This window comes from Pseudophryne corroboree, chromosome 3 (assembly GCF_028390025.1).
Source record: "Pseudophryne corroboree isolate aPseCor3 chromosome 3, aPseCor3.hap2, whole genome shotgun sequence".
Lineage (NCBI taxonomy): Eukaryota > Metazoa > Chordata > Amphibia > Anura > Myobatrachidae > Pseudophryne > Pseudophryne corroboree.
Window position 1 is genome coordinate 97041054 of NC_086446.1, and position 15546 is coordinate 97056599.

Genomic DNA, 15546 nt, shown 5'->3' on the forward strand with positions numbered 1-15546 from the left:
CCAGTCTTCTGTACGTGGTGCCTGTACGCCGAAAGTGTCCCGCAATTCTTCTGGCCACCGACAGCATCTCTTGCACGCCCCTCTCGTTTTTTAAATAATTCTGCACCACCAAATTCAAGGTATGTGCAAAACATGGGACGTGCTGGAATTTGCCCAGATTTAATGCACACACAATATTGCTGGCGTTGTCCGATGCCACAAATCCACAGGAGAGTCCAATTGGGGTAAGCCATTCTGCGATGATCTTCCTCAGTTGCCGTAAGAGGTTTTTAGCTGTGTGCGTATTCTGGAAAGCGGTGATACAAAGCGTAGCCTGCCTAGGAAAGAGTTGGCGTTTGTGAGATGCTGCTACTGGTGCCGCCGCTGCTGTTCTTGCGGCGGGAGTCCATACATCTACCCAGTGGGCTGTCACAGTCATATAGTCCTGAGCCTGCCCTGCTCCACTTGTCCACATGTCCGTGGTTAAGTGGACATTGGGTACAACTGCATTTTTTAGGACACTGGTGAGTCTTTTTCTGAGGTCTGTGTACATTTTCGGTATCGCCTGCCTAGAGAAATGGAACCTAGATGGTATTTGGTACCGGGGACACAGTACCTCCAACAAGTCTCTAGTTGGCTCTGCAGTAATGATGGATACCGGAACCACGTTTCTCACCGCCCAGGATGCCAAGGCCTCAGTTATCCGCTTTGCAGCAGGATGACTGCTGTGATATTTCATCTTCCTCGCAAAGGACTGTTGGACAGTCAATTGCTTGGTGGAAGTAGTAAAAGTGGTCTTACGAGTACGACTTCCCCTCTGGGATGACCATCGACTCCCAGCAGCAACAACAGCAGCGCCAGCAGCAGTAGGCGTTACACGCAAGGATGCATAGGAGGAATCCCAGGCAGGAGAGGACTCGTCAGAATTGCCAGTGACATGGCCTGCAGGACTATTGGCATTCCTGGGGAAGGAGGAAATTGACACTGAGGGAGTTGGTGGGGTGGTTTGCGTGAGCTTGGTTACAAGAGGAAATGATTTACTGGTCAGTGGACTGCTTCCGCTGTCGCCCAAAGTTTTTGAACTTGTCACTGACTTATGATGAATGCGCTGCAGGTGACGTATAAGGGAGGATGTTCTGAGGTGGTTAACGTCCTTACCCCTACTTATTACAGCTTGACAAAGGCAACACACGGCTTGACAAATGTTGTCCGCATTTCTGTTGAAATACTTCCACACCGAAGAGCTGATTTTTTTGGTATTTTCACCAGGCATGTCAATGGCCCTATTCCTCCCACGGACAACAGGTGTCTCCCCGGGTGCCTGACTTAAACAAACCACCTCACCATCAGAATCCTCCTGGTCAATTTCCTCCCCAGCGCAAGCAACACCCATATCCTCCTCATCCTGGTGTACTTCAACACTGACATCTTCAATCTGACTATCAGGAACTGGACTGCGGGTGCTCCTTCCAGCACTTGCAGGGGGCGTGCAAATGGTGGAAGGCGCATGCTCTTCACGTCCAGTGTTGGGAAGGTCAGGCATCGCAAACGACACAATTGGACTCTCCTTGTGGATTTGTGATTTCGAAGAACGCACAGTTCTTTGCTGTGCTTTTGCCAGCTTGAGTCTTTTCATTTTTCTAGCGAGAGGCTGAGTACTTCCATCCTCATGTGAAGCTGAACCACTAGCCATGAACATAGGCCAGGGCCTCAGCCGTTCCTTGCCACTCCGTGTGGTAAATGGCATATTGGCAAGTTTACGCTTCTCCTCTGACAATTTTATTTTAGATTTTTGAGTCCTTTTTTTACTGATATTTGGTGTTTTGGATTTTACATGCTCTGTACTATGACATTGGGCATCGGCCTTGGCAGACGACGTTGCTGGCATTTCATCGTCTCGGCCATGACTAGTGGCAGCAGCTTCAGCACGAGGTGGAAGTCGATCTTGATCTTTCCCTATTTTTGGAACCTCAACATTTTTGTTCTCCATATTTTAATAGGCACAACTAAAAGGCACCTCAGGTAAACAATGGAGATGGATGGATACTAGTATACTTATGTATGGACGAGTGACTGCCGACACAGAGGTAGCTACAGCCGTGGACTACTGTACTGCGTCTGCTGCTAATATAGACTGGATGATAATGATATAAAATATATATATATATCACTACTGCAGCCGGACAGGTATATATTATATAATGACGGACCTGCTGGACACTGTCAGCTCAGCACTGCAGACTCCTAAAGTAAGCTACTGGTAGTATCAAGAAGATAGAAAAAAAAAAAAACACCACAGGTAGGTGGTATACAATTATGGATGGACGAGCGACTGCCGACACAGAGGTAGCTACAGCCGTGGACTACCGTACTGCGTCTGCTGCTAATATAGACTGGATGATAATGATATAAAAAATATATATATATCACTACTGCAGCCGGACAGGTATATATTATATAATGACGGACCTGCTGGACACTGTCAGCTCAGCACTGCAGACTCCTAAAGTAAGCTACTAGTATCAAGAAGATAGAAAAAAAAAAACACCACGGGTAGGTGGTATACAATTATGGATGGACGAGCGACTGCCGACACAGAGGTAGCTACAGCCGTGGACTACCGTACTGCGTCTGCTGCTAATATAGACTGGATGATAATGAGATATAAAATATATATATATCACTACTGCAGCCGGACAGGTATATATTATATAATGACGGACCTGCTGGACACTGTCAGCTCAGCACTGCAGACTCCTAAAGTAAGCTACTAGTATCAAGAAGATAGAAAAAAAAAAAACACCACGGGTAGGTGGTATACAATTATGGATGGACGAGCGACTGCCGACACAGAGGTAGCTACAGCCGTGGACTACCATACTGCGTCTGCTGCTAATATAGACTGGATGATAATGATATAAAAAATATATATATATCACTACTGCAGCCGGACAGGTATATATTATATAATGACGGACCTGCTGGACACTGTCAGCTCAGCACTGCAGACTCCTAAAGTAAGCTACTAGTATCAAGAAGATAGAAAAAAAAAAAACACCACAGGTAGGTGGTATACAATTATGGATGGACGAGCGACTGCCGACACAGAGGTAGCTACAGCCGTGGACTACCATACTGCGTCTGCTGCAGTGCTAATATAGACTGGATGATAATGATATAAAAAATATATATATATCACTACTGCAGCCGGACAGGTATATATTATATAATGACGGACCTGCTGGACACTGTCAGCAGAATGCGTTTATAGAATAAAAACACCACACGACGAGTGTTTAACTTTTTCAGGCAGACAATCACAATATACTGGTGGTCAGTGGTCACTGGTCAGTCACACTGGCAGTGGCACTCTGGCAGCAAAAGTGTGCACTGTTAAAATATGTACTCCTGCTATAACTGCTCCCCAGTCTCCCCCACAATTAAGCTGTGTGAGCAGTGAGCACTCAGCACAGTCAGATATACAGTATTACATAGATGATGCAGCACACTGAGGCTGAGCACAGATATGGTATGTGACTGTGTCACACTGTGTATCGTTTTTTTTCAGGCAGAGAACGGATTAATTAAACTGGTGGTCACTGGTCACACTATCAGCAAGTAGTACTCCTAATATGCTCCCCAAAATTAGTAAATCAAGTGTCTCTACTACTCTCTAGTCTACTCTAAACGGAGAGGACGCCAGCCACGTCCTCTCCCTATCAATCTCAATGCACGTGTGAAAATGGCGGCGACGCGCGGCTCCTTATATAGAATCCGAGTCTCGCGATAGAATCCGAGCCTCGCGAGAATCCGACAGCGGGATGATGACGTTCGGGCGCGCTCGGGTTAACCGAGCAAGGCGGGAAGATCCGAGTCTGCCTCGGACCCGTGTAAAAAGCGTTTCCGAGAAACCGAACCCGCTCATCACTAATTTAAATGACCCTAGGGCATATCAAAGATGCTGTCTTATATATGAGGGATGCTCAAAGAGACATTAGTTTACTGGGTTCCAGGATAAACGCTATGTCAATTTCTGCTAGGCGTGTCTTATGGGCCCGACAGTGGACAGGTGATGCCGACTCCAAGAGGCATATGGAGTTGTTGCCTTACAAGGGTGAGGAATTGTTTGGAGAGGGCCTCTCGGACCTTGTATACACGGCTACAGCAGGTAAATCGAATTTTTTGCCATATGTTCCCTCACAATCTAAGAAAGCGCCTCATTATCAAATGCAGTCCTTTCATTCCAATAAAAGCAAGAGAGTACGTGGATCGTCCTTTCTTGCCAGAGGTAAGGGCAGAGGTAAAAAGCTGCGTAACACAGCTAGTTCCCAGGAACAGAAGTCCTCCCCGACCTCTGCAAAATCCACCGCATGATGCAGGGGCTCCCCTGAGGGAGACCGCTCCAGTGGGGGCTCGTCTTCGATTGTTCAGCCACATCTGGGTTCACTCACAGGTGGATCCCTGGGCAATAGAAATTGTTTCCCAGGGTTACAAGCTGGAATTCGAAGAGGTGCCTCCTCGCCGGTTTTTCAAATCGGCCCTACCGACTTCCCCCCTGGAAAGGGAGATAGTGTTACATGCGATTCACAAATTGTGTCTTCAACAAGTGGTGGTAGAAGTTCCCCTGCTTCAAAGAGGGAAGGGGTACTACTCAACTCTGTTTGTGGTCCCGAAACCGGACGGTTCGGTCAGACCCATTTTGAATTTAAAATCCCTGAACCTTTACTTAAAACGGTTCAAGTTCAAGATGGAATCGTTCAGAGCGGTCATCGCCAGCCTGGAAGGGGGAGATTTTATGGTATTTCTGGACATAAAGGATGCATACCTGCATGTTCCCATATATCCTCCTCATCAGGCGTACCTGAGATTTGCGGTACAGGATTGTCATTACCAATTTCAGACGTTGCCATTTGGGCTTTCCACGGCCCCGAGAATTTTCACCAAGGTAATGGCGGAAATTATAATGCTCCTGCGCAAGCAGGGTGTCACAATTATCCCATACTTGGACGATCTCCTCATAAAAGCGAGATCACGGGAGAAGTTGCTGAACAGCGTATCACTTTCATGGAATGTGTTACAGCAACACGGTTGGGTCCTCAATCTTCCAAAGTCGCAGCTGAATCCTACAACTCGTCTGCTCTTCTTGGGCATGATTCTGGACACAGACCAGAAGAGGGTTTTTCTTCCGACAGAAAAGGCGCAGGAACTCATGACTCTAGTCATGAACCTGTTGAAGCCAAAACAAGTGTCAGTGCATCATTGCACTCAAGTCCTGGGAAAAATGGTGGCGACATACGAAGCCATTCCCTACGGCAGATTCCATGGAAGGACTTTCCAATGGGACCTATTGGACAAATGGTCCGGGTCACATCTGCAGATGCATCAGCGGATCACCCTGTCCCACAGGGCCAGAGTATCTCTCCTGTGGTGGCTGAAAAGTGCTCACCTTCTAGAGGGCCGCAGGTTCGGCATTCAGGACTGGATCCTGGTGACCACGGACGCGAGCCTCCGAGGTTGGGGAGCAGTCACACAGGAAAGAAATTTCCAAGGCCTTTGGTAAAGTCAAGAGACTTGTCTTCACATCAACATCCTGGAACTAAGGGCCATATACAACGCCCTATGTCAAGCGGAGATCTTACTTCGCAATCGACCAATTCTGATCCAGTCAGACAACGTCACCGCAGTAGCTCATGTAAACCACCAAGGCGGCACAAGGAGCAGGGTGGCGATGGCGGAAGCCGCCAGAATTCTTTGCTGGGCGGAGAATCATGTAAGCGCTCTGTCAGCAGTGTTCATTCCGGGAGTGGACAACTGGGAAGCAGACTTCCTCAGCAGACACGACCTGCATCCAGGAGAGTGGGGACTTCATCAGGAAGTCTTCGCACAGATTGCAAGTCGGTGGGGACTGCCCCAAATAGAAATGATGGCGTCCCGTCTTAACAAGAAGCTACAAAGGCATTGCGCCAGATCAAGAGACCCTCAGGCGGTGGCTGTGGACGCCCTAGTGACACCGTGGGTGTTCCAGTCAGTCTATGTGTTTCCTCCTCTTGCTCTCATACCCAAGGTGTTGAGGATAATAAGAAAAAGAGGAGTGAGAACAATTCTCATTGTTCCGGATTGGCCACGAAGGACATGGTATCCGGATCTGCAAGAAATGCTTACAGAAGATCCGTGGCCTCTTCCTCTAAGGAAGGACCTGTTACAACAAGGTCCCTGTCTGTTCCAAGACTTACCGCGGCTGCGTTTGATGGCATGGCGGTTGAACGCCGGATCCTAGCGGAAAAAGGTATTCCGGAGTAGGTTATTCCTACGCTAATAAAGGCTAAGAAGGACATGACGTCAAAACATTATCACCGAATATGGCGAAAATATGTTTCTTGGTGTGAGGCCAGGAATACTCCTACGGAAGAATTCCATCTAAGCCGTTTTCTTCACTTCCTACAAACTGGAGTGAATTTGGGCCTAAAATTAGGCTCCATTAAAGTTCAGATTTCGGCCTTATCCATTTTCTTTCAAAAAGAATTGGCCTCTTTACCCGAAGTAAAGACTTTTGTGATGGGAGTACTGCATATTCAGCATCCTTTTGTACCTCCGGTAGCGCCTTGGGACCTTAACGTGGTGTTAAGTTTCCTTAAATCACATTGGTTTGAACCACTTAAAACAGTGGAGTTGAAATATCTCACTTGGAAGGTGGTCATGTTGTTAGCCTTGGCTTCGGCTAGGCGAGTTTCGGAATTGGCGGCTTTATCACATAAAAGCCCCTATCTGGTTTTCCATATGGCTAGAGCGGAGTTGCGGACCCGTCCCCAATTCCTACCTAAGGTGGTCTCATCTTTTCATATGAACCAACCTATTGTCGTGCCTGTGGCTACACGTGACTTGGAGGATTCCGAGTCCCTTGATGTGGTCAGGGCTTTGAAAATGTACCTGGCCAGAACGGCTAGGATCAGAAAAACAGAAGCGCTGTTTGTCCTGTATGCAACCAACAAGGTTGGCGGCCCTGCTTCAAAGCAGACTATTGCTCGCTGGATCTGTAACACGATTCAGCAGGTGCATTCTACGGCAGGCTTGCCGTTACCTAAATCGGTTAAGGCCCATTCCACTAGGAAGGTGGGCTTATCTTGGGCGGCTGCCCGAGGGGTCTCGGCACTACAGCTATGCCGAGCTGCTACTTGGTCTGGGTCAAACACCTTTGCAAAGTTCTATAAGTTTGATACCCTGGCTGAGGAGGACCTCCTGTTTGCTCAATCGGTGCTGCAGAGTCATCCGCACTCTCCCGCCTGTTTGGGAGCTTTGGTATAATCCCCATGGTCCTTACGGAGTCCCAGCATCCTCTAGGACGTTAGAGAAAATAAGATTTTAAACCTACCGGTAAATCTTTTTCTCGTAGTCCGTAGAGGATGCTGGGCGCCCGTCCCAAGTGCGGACTACTTCTGCAAGACTTGTATATAGTTATTGCTTACATAAGGGTTATGTTATAGTTTCATCGGTTTTGGACCGATGCTATGTTGGTTTTTCATACTGTTAACTAGATAGTATATCACAAGTTATACGGTGTGATTGGTGTGGCTGGTATGGATCTTGCCCTTGGATTAACTAAAATCCTTTCCTCGTACTGTCCGTCTCCTCTGGGCACAGTTTCTCTAACTGAGGTCTGGAGGAGGGGCATAGAGGGAGGAGCCAGTGCACACCCAGAGTCAAAGTCTTTCTTAAAGTGCCCATGACTCCTGCGGAGCCCGTCTATTCCCATGGTCCTTACGGAGTCCCAGCATCCTCTACGGATTACGAGAAAAAGATTTACCGGTAGGTTTAAAATCTTATTTTATTGGTAATGTAATAAAAACTAGCAAACAGTAAAATAATAAATAAGACATGGGCATCAAAGAAGTAGTGTATAAAACAGCATATTATACAAGTTATAATATTACAAATTATAACAAAGTCAGTACATGGTATATAAATAATAATAATAATAATAATAATAATAATCATAATAATAATAATAAAAAAAAATTACATAAAAAGAAATGAAAAAGGGTCATAAACAGATTATAAAAATATGAAATGGAGCCAGTATTATGTACAAATGTATCAAACATTCCATGGTGGGCAGACTCAAGCTGGGTACCTACTAGACAATCCAGCAGATCGGACCGTCATATCATGTACGTCGCCGACAACGCGCGCTCCCACATGACGTCGCTCACTTTCACCCTTCCTGAGTGATGTCGTTCACTTTCTCGGCAAGTGTGTATACCGGCGACACTGACCGATGCGCTGCACCACGGGTCGTTAACGACCCTTGGTGTCAGCGGTGCATACATGCTCAATCTGGACTGTCTTCTAGGAGCTGCCTGCACTGCCTGGCCGCTGCGTGACATCACTGAGCGATATGAACGGTCATATTGCTCAGTGGGTACGGCCGGTCGGCGACCATCCGGCCCGGGAGGGGAAACACTAGGCGACGACGCTCATAGAGCGACGTCATCTAGTGTGTATGCACCTTAACAGAATAGAAACAATAAATATTCTGTTCTGATCATGCCATTAGAATGTGGCTTGATAAATAGAACCTGCCAATGGGGATTATTGCTGGAGGCGACCCCATCACCAAAGTGTGCCAAAACACTAATTTTCTCCAGCTAATGGGCTTTTCGTCCTTTGATAATTGAACCCTTGTGTTCTATACCTGACACCACTGTTTTAAGGATCATGGGCCACTGCCAGTGCTGTGTGTTTATCCGCCAATCTAAGGTTTACCAGCCAGGCCCTGGCAGTAGTCTGGGCTGGGATATTAGATTTCATATTGATGAATGCGTCAGTGGGCAGCGCAGGAAGCAATGCATTATCTAACTTTGGTTGTAAACAAGAGTTCTGTGATTTAACAGAGGACTATTAATGTGATTCATCAAAATCGGGATATTTCCACAAGAAACAAAGTGTCGTGTAAAAGTGGATGTAAACACAATTTACAACAATTATCCTCATTACAAATGGGCAGTTTGTATACTTCACACATACCTGCAGAGGACAGGAAACCTCCTGCTGTGCATTCGGCTGCAGACTGTGTTGTTAATCTAACACCTTCCTTTTAGAGCAATTTACATAATAAAAATGTGACTGTCTCCCTCTCAGTGCTACACAAGCATGATCCCTTATTGTCGCACAAACAATCTGGCCCTCAAAAATACTTGTTACAAAAATATCCTTTAATATTAATTTTAACATTAAGTTCTTTCTTCATGTTTCTAATGCGGTGGTAAATTGGGACCAGCCACAGTGGTCCCAAAATGAAACAAAATGGAAGAAATATTTTTTTCCAATGTAAAACCTTTACTCCCTTACAAGGGGGAGAGGGGGTGGGGCTACAGTTACACATCCCTTTTTCCCTCACACAATGTGTGCTGAGCGAAAGGGGGGGCTGGGACGAGGTGCTCCTTTCACCCAGCGATCTCACTCTCACTAGATGTGGCATGCATACATGCAAAATCTATAGCCGGCGAAAGCGACGCGCAGGACGGCGCATCACTGTCGCCGGCACCCTACCCACGGAGAGATCCGTGCTTAATTTCTAAGCAAGCTTGTCAGATCTCTCCGTGTGTACCCCCCTTACCCCCCTTAAGTGCTCATGCTACTTAATTGGGCCATAAACCTGATTAGGAGAAACTTTTTAAACTTAATTATAAAAAGTGATAAAAAACCTTCGTAGATGTTGTCCGGTCAGTGTTGTGAGCACACAATTTAAAAGGTAGCAATGGAGCGGATTCTGCAGTGACTGGGAGGTGGCTAGGCAGACGCACTGGCACGTTACAGGAGTGTCGCAGGAGTGGTTTCAGACTTATTTGTTTATTATTTATTAACAGTTTCTTCTATAACGCAGCATATTCCGTTGCGCTTTACAATTAGAACAACAGTAATAGAACAAAACTAGGTAAAAACAGAGAGACATAGAGGTAGGAAGGCCCTGCTCACAAGCTTACAATCTATGGGTAAATAGGCATTGATACACAAGGATAGATGAAGATGCTACCTATTGCATAATGGTCCACCAGATTGCTAGGTTCTTAATGGGTTGATGGATGATACCCCACAATGTTGGCCAAGTGTCAGGAGGGTGTGAGAGTAAAGAAAGACAAGATATGTGATGTTATGTGTACTGAACAGCATACTTGCCTACTCTCCCGGAATGGCCGGGAGGCTCCCGAAAATCGGGTGGCCCTCCCGGCCCCCTGGAAGAGCAGGCAAGTCTCCCAATTTCAGGGGTCCCCCCTGCCTGGCCGCCCACTTAGCGAGTAAAGTGGGCGATCAGGGCAGGCGATGACGCAATTCTTGTTGAATCGCGTCATCATAGCCACGCCCCCTGCTGTATAATGCTGGTAATAGCGCCATTACACAGCGGGGGCGTGGCTTACATGACGTGATCCATCAGCCCCCGTTCTGCCTCCACCACGCCCCATTCTGCCTCTGGCCCGACCCCCTCTGCAAATCATGTCACTGCCCGCCCCCCTGCTGAGCCGACCTGGCTGCTCTCTCCCTGACAGAGCAGCCATAAAGTCAGCAAGTATGCTGTACAGAGAGGATGTAATTAGATAGGGAAGCACTGACGGTTATGTGGGTGGGTCTGGAATTTGATAGGCTTGTCTGAAGAGGTGAGTTTTCAGGGAACGTGTAAAGGTTTGGAGACTAGAGGTGAGTCTTATTGTGCGTGGGAGAGACTTAGGGGTTAATTCAGATCTGATCATATATGTGCTAAATTTAGCACATCTGCAATCAGTTTCTCAGACATGCGGGGGACGCTCACCACAGGGCTGGACTGCCCCGCATGATTGACCCTCCCCCCCTGCCGCGATCCAGTCTGAATTAAGCCCTTAGACGCCTCATCACATATGCTTGAGGCCATACTGACAGAGAGTAATGTATACAGTTGATGAAGTACTTGTAATAAGTGTCCTGTATAAGGTATAATAAACCTGTGTTTGATCTGGGTCTGCAGTATGCTAATCCCTGACTGTGTTTATGGCCTATTGTAACACTGCTGCCTCTCTCCCTGTAGCCGCCTCTCTCCCTGTAGCCGCCTCCTCCCTGCATCCTTAATGAGGAAAGACATTGAACAGGCTTTATCCATGCATTTGGGAGCAGCATATAGGATGCAAGAGGATCTGTCTCCTACATCAGCAGAGCAGGATTTGTAAGTACCTCTGTTATATTTATACTTGTTATTTTATAACTACATGTTGACATTTATTTATAGAACCGGTTTATGTATAAGAAGTATATATTTTAGTTTGGGCTGTAAAGTTTTTGTGTTCTTGATATCTTGAAGAAATTCACAAGACCTCTTTAGAGAACAGCAATTGTGTGTGACCGTTAAATGCCTGGAATTCTCAGTGATGCCTGTATTCAGGATGTGGGAGGAGATTTATCAAAGCTTAGGGGCCTATTTATTAACATTATTTTTACTAAACATTATTTTAGTAACACCTGAATGTATTAAAGGGAATTTGGAGCAATTTTCACGAAAAAAAAAAACTGCTCCAAAACCTTGAATTCACTTTTTTTTAGTAAGCCACATCGCATTCCCCATACTTAATGGGAAATGCGATCTGACCAGATTTACTAATATTTTTTATTTATTTTTTTAAACGCAGTGTGCCCTGTGATAATCTCGCCAGCTCAGGCTGGAGTGTTCACAGGGCAGGACTGCGATAAGCACCCTTTTGCCCAGCTTTCTCTGCCCTTGGCAGAGAAAGCTGAGCGGGGACCCGGCTCCAGTGATCAGCTATGTGTGTCCGATGGACGCACAAGCTGATCAAAGTGTAAAAAAAAGGTAAAAAACAAAAACATACTCACCTGTCCAGGGAGCCGGTGTCCGCTGCTCCGGTGAGCGCTGCCGGGCGCCGGGTCCCCCATATGTTGCAATGTGACCCCGGTGCAGTAAAGTGACGCTGCAAAACTGCATCGCACTTTACAGCACTGGGGTCACAGCGCAGGAGAAGGAACCGGCGCCCGGCATCCTCCTGAAGCAGTGCGGACCGGCTCCCTGGACAGGTGAGTATGTTATCCTGCTTGGGGTCCGCGGTGCGCGGGGGTAGTCGCGACGGGAGAAGTCGACCGGGCGGCGGTGGTAGCGGCAATGACGGCGGGGGCGGCGCATGCGCAGCAGGACATTGAGGTATTTTTTTATGAAAAATACCCCGATGATGCTGCGAAGAGGCATCGCAGGGACAGAGCTTGACCGCAAGCTCTATCTCTGCACGCGATAATTGATACATCCCTGTGATGTAATCCGTTATCGCAGTGAGAGTTTGAGCGATTTTATCACCTGTCATCCGAATCCTGGATGCAGATGGTGATAAATAGGCCCCTTAGAGAGAGAAAAAGTACCAACCAATCAGCTTCTGACATTTTAAAGGCTGTGTTTAAAAAAAAAAAAAACGAGAGGAGGTGATTGGTACTTTACCTCTCTACAAGCTTCAACAAATCTTCCCCTGTATTTAAATGAGATGCATAGATTTAGCTTACGTGTTACTACCAGTTTTTTTTTTTTATATAGCACACATTGGGGCAGATGTATTAACCTGGAGAAGGCATAAGGAAGTGATAAACCAGTGATAAATGCAAGGTGATAAACACACCAGCTAATCAGCTTTCATATCCATACCTCCCAATTGTCCCGATTTCTTTTTTTTTTTTTATTCAACAATTTTTATTGTAAATTTTTGTTTAAGTTACAGTACAAAAATACAACACAAACTATAAGCATTGCTGTTGACAACTACATCAAGCAACATATAGCACACCGTGCACAGATAGATAAGCATAATCGGGCATCGTCTGTTAATAAACCTATATAACATACCCCTGTAACCATATAGATAAAAACAGAAAATAAATAAAATAAAAAAACATACAACAAGTTGCAATGGTATTATGTGGTTATGTCATCATTCAAAAACTGCTGTGTACATTCATATCAGATATAAAAAGAAGTAACTTGGGTGAAAAACATAGTAAATAGCAATATCGTGCAAACAGAACAATTTCCTAGCCTCTACAGGTATCATCGGGGAATATTATGCTGAAGCTAAACTTGCATCTGCAGATGTAGCAATGTGAGTACCCCTAACATATGGCGATACCAGCCACCTATCCCATATCGCATAGTATTTAGTAATGAATTTCCGGGACATGTAGACAAATTTTTCATGTGCCACCGTAGTATTCACTAGGGCAATCCAGGAATCAATATCTGGGCCAGTAGGTGCCATCCACGGCTGGGCTATAGAAACCTGTGCAAGAGCACACCAACTGTTCCGATTTCAGCAGGACAGTCACGCAATTCGGACACTGTCCCGCTGTCCCTTCCGCGGGTCACAGTGTCCTGCGGGCTGGGGGGCAGTTGGGGGAGGCTTTGATCACCCGCTACTTTGCTCTGCAAAGCAGCCGGTGATCACTGAATAGATGCCATGCGCACGCGCACGGCATCTATTCAATGCTGGGAGGGAAGCAGGTGGCTGCCCAGCTACTCGGGGAGCGCTGGGCACTCCCCCAAAATGCCGAAACTGGGTCCGTGGCGCTCGCCCACACCCATGCTGCCGAGGCCACGCCCCTTCTGAGGCAATCCACGCCCATTTTGGGTCGTGCAGGGGTCCCTCTTCCTGCCCCTTTAAAGTTGAGAGGTATGCATATATGAATTAACAGTTAGGAACTGATTGGCTGGTGCATTTTCACCTTGCACTTATCACTGCTTTATCACTGGTTTATCACTTCCTTATGCCTTCTCCAGGTTAATGCAGTGCTTAACAGAGAGTTCAGTCATTCACACCAGTCTCCCCTGTTCCAGTGGAGATGTATTAAACCTGGAGAAGTGATAAAGCAGTGATAAGTGGAAGGTGATAACGCACCAGTCAATCAGCTTCTAATTGTCAATTTGCATATTGGAGCTGATTGCCTGGTGTGTTATCACCTTCCACTTATCACTGCTTTGTCACTTCTCCAGGCTTATGTTAAGTTCATTTAACTTACAGGAAGAAAAAGCAATACCTTAAATACACAAATGTTCAGGCCGCTGCGACCGCTAAGCGTGTGTGTGTAACCCCTATGAAAGCACAAAGTAGCTACACGTGCGGCGGAATACACTTTATAACCCCTAACGGGAAAGGAAATTCGACACCTATTCTATATGTAATGTTGTGGTCCAACGCAGCAACAAATGTTTACTTAAAAGGGGGTACAACAGAAATACAATAACACAAGAGAAGAAGCTACAACCAATAGATACATACGTTTTGTTCGCCTGCGCCACCCAGATTCGGTCCTCAGTCAATCTGGCTAGATGACCTTCAGAGAATTAACCTGAGACCAGCCAGGAGGCCTTGTTTTTATATAGTGGTCCAAAACACAATACAATGGGAAATGTATGCTCTTCTTCCATTGGTCCGGGGGGGGGGGGGGGGGGGACATATCCTGTGCACTGGGGATAATTGGTCAGCTCAAATGGTGGTGATGGCCAAGTCCTGAGATGTGATTACTGTTGCTTACATCAGAGTTCCCACCCCAAGACCAGTTAAACACACCACATTATTATACATAAATCCGGTATTACTAATAACTTATTGCCGCAATATGAGACAATATCATTATACCCACCGGATTACTGCTTATGTGGCCCTGAACAATATGATCCCACACACGATATATTTACTTATTCCCATCCTTGAGATATGTGTATGTGTGTGTATGTATATATATATATATATATATATATATGTACTGTATATATATATTTTTTCTGCTATTACAATTAGTTAGGAGATATATATATATATATATATATATATATATTTATTACAATGAGTTTAGATGTATATATGTATGAGACTATAAATGTTATACCTCTGATATATCATGCATCAGTGGCAGTCCAGTTTCTGTTGTCTCACTATACAACTCTAAAACAATGGGGGCAACCTAAGGTATTTACATTTCCCATAGATCAGGGTCTATGTTCCATGATTACAAAGCTTTGTGTAAACAAGACAGTCTGGTATATTCAAGACACTGTTTATAATTGAGTTCTTGGAAGTATCGCCTTTGATTGTGTGTGTGAGTGATTTTATTATAATGTGTGCGCACAGTAACTTGCCATTGAAGAGTGTGCAGACTGTGTGTAAGTTATGCACTATATGGATAAAATATTGAATATGGCTTTGTGGCTTTTCTATGCGAATGCGTAAGTTACCGTATTTACTCATACCACGTGCTAAAACGCAGGGCTTCGCGAGCCAATGTACGCAGCATCCGGGTTTGCGCACGCACGGCTGGTACGCAACCCCACAGAGGCCACTCTGAATGGTGTTTGTATGTGTAGAGTGTAGGTGTAATATTTTCGACTTCGACACTTAATACATCTGACCCACAGCCTGTACACACACGTATACACTAGGCATAATTTTTGCCAAAATCCAGTATATGCTGGGAGGAAACTGCATAACCAGGAGGAGACCTATGCAAATACAATGAGAACATACAAACTCCATACAGTTAGGACCATGGTGGGAATTGAAC